Below are 2,433 nucleotides of genomic sequence, written 5' to 3'. Positions count from 1 at the left end.
CATTTCAGTGTTTTCATGTTTTTGAAAGATAGGTTGATTTGTCAATTCGATGCACCATGAGTGTTGCCTATGATTTTTAACATCTATTGCTGGTTTGCTGTCTTTATGGCGATAAATTCACATTTTCCCATTATGAAATTAAGTCGACAAGTTATTTTTCTACACATTGACAATCATCACTTTTCTAAAAATAAGGAGATATTGTATTATTGCCAATAAAACAACTAACTTCTAAAAGTTCAAACACAGTGGAAAAAATAAATTATATGCAACCGTAAGGCCTTTAATAATGAGAAAATCCCATTACGTTTAGTTGGCTATAAAATGCCCCGACATGGAACAATACGAAACAATACAATTAAGAAACTAGCGACCTAATTTATCCAAAAATAATTTACAAAAAGCAATTATGTTAGACATGAACCAACTACAGGCTCCTGACTTGGATCAGGCACATGCAGAATTTGGTTGGATTAAACATGTTTAAAGGCGCCAAACCGTCGATATAGTTCGGTATTTCCACTGCAGTTTATAACAGGACTGTGGTATGACTCATTTGTATATTGGAGTTCACAACTTGATTCCCACGACATTTAACGATTCTTGTTATATTAATATCATATCAAACTGGCATGCGTCATGACGAAAGGTACAGTCAGCAATATAAACGGTACCAATTGTTCTGCACCAGATACGCATTTCGAAAATCAATGTTTCTGCAGTGAAGCTCGAGGCCAAACTATTTTGGATCCCCTTTATTTAACGATTAATACTTTAAATCTATCCAATTGCAATGCTTGACCACCGTTAGTTATTCCTTCACAAACATTTTGCTATATATATCGAATGACTCACATAGAAAGTTAAATATTCGATAGTAAACTTAATAAGGGGGTTGCAAACTTCTTTATGCAATTCAATATGTAGCTAAAACTAAAGTTTTGAAATGAAACATTTTTATGCTGAATTAATTAAAAATAAAAGTATTTGTAAAAGAATTTCAGGAATCAAGTACAAACTGTTTCCAGAAGATCTGCCTCTACACTGAACATGCGAAGACACTATCCGAAAATATTAAGGTGACATTTATTCATGTTGTATATTTGAAAGTCATAAATGTGTTAAAAATAAGAAAGCACGTAGAGTTTCAAAATATTCTGGAAATACATCATTCGTCAAACTTTAATTTATGATATTGTACTTACTTGTAAAAAGACACTTTTCAAGAATTTAAAATAAATAAAAATCCTTTTATGTCTAAATAAAACACCCGGACATTGACCGATTGCAAATTATGCAATTAAAGAGTATCCATATTGATGTGCAAAACGAAAATTGCAAACAAAATAAAAACTTATCCCTATTAAAATATAATCATTAATCGCCGTAAAACGTAAACATTTGACGTTACCATTTGAGACGCAATATCGTGCGTAACGTCTAAGTAAACCAATAAAATCAATAATTTAAAGATTTTTTAAATGTCAATGCTGGATGCATATACTTTTGAAATAAGTATTTTCAAAGGATTGAAAATTTACACGGATCTTTTCTGATTTTCCGGGCTCAGTTGACAACATCACCGTAAACTTTTGGATGTGCTACTTGAAATAAAGTGCATTCAAACTTACAAACCACATATTTGTATCTATGGAAAAATTTAGAAAAGATGTTAAGAAATGTCTGGTACCAAATTCCTTGGTTTCATCATTTATCAATAGCACATAGATTATTATCCAATGAAATCTAAACCATTACTAAACACACGGACGTAGCAGGGAAAAGTAAAATTACGAAAATACTGAACACCGGTAAAAAGTCATAATCAAATGGGAAAATCAAAAGCCCAAACATCAAACGAATGGATAACATCGAACGAGTTGAGATAGGTATACATCGTCTTAGACAAAGCATTAGTTTATTAGAACAAAACTTTACTGTCGGGTCTCTGTAAGAACATTTGAAAACACTACAAATCATAATACGGTGGTAATTTGTCATGACTTTTTTTAAATACATTTGAAAGTTATAAATGTCCTAAAAGTTAATGAGGTCAGAACAATTTCAAATTATCATGTCAATGACCTCATCTGTCAAGCTTTAATTTATGATAAAATATTTACTTGAAAACAGCTTGAGTTATCATTGATATGTTTACACTCATAAGTAATCTGTTAACAAAACTTTGAATTTTTGAAAAACCAAGGCTTTTCTACCTCAGGAATAGATTACCTTAGCTATATTTGGCAAAACTTTTATGAATATTTGGTCCTCAATGCTCTTCAACTTTGTACTCTATTTGGCTTTTTAAAAATGTTTGATTCGAGCGTCACTGATGAGTCTTTTCTAGACGAAACGCGCGTTTGGCGTAAATATAAAATTTTGATCCTTGTATCTATGATGCGTTTATTTACAGCCACTGGATAGACGCCA

Source organism: Mytilus galloprovincialis, chromosome 7, assembly GCF_965363235.1.
Source record: "Mytilus galloprovincialis chromosome 7, xbMytGall1.hap1.1, whole genome shotgun sequence".
NCBI lineage: Eukaryota > Metazoa > Mollusca > Bivalvia > Mytilida > Mytilidae > Mytilus > Mytilus galloprovincialis.
Note: the sequence above shows the minus strand (reverse complement) of the source record.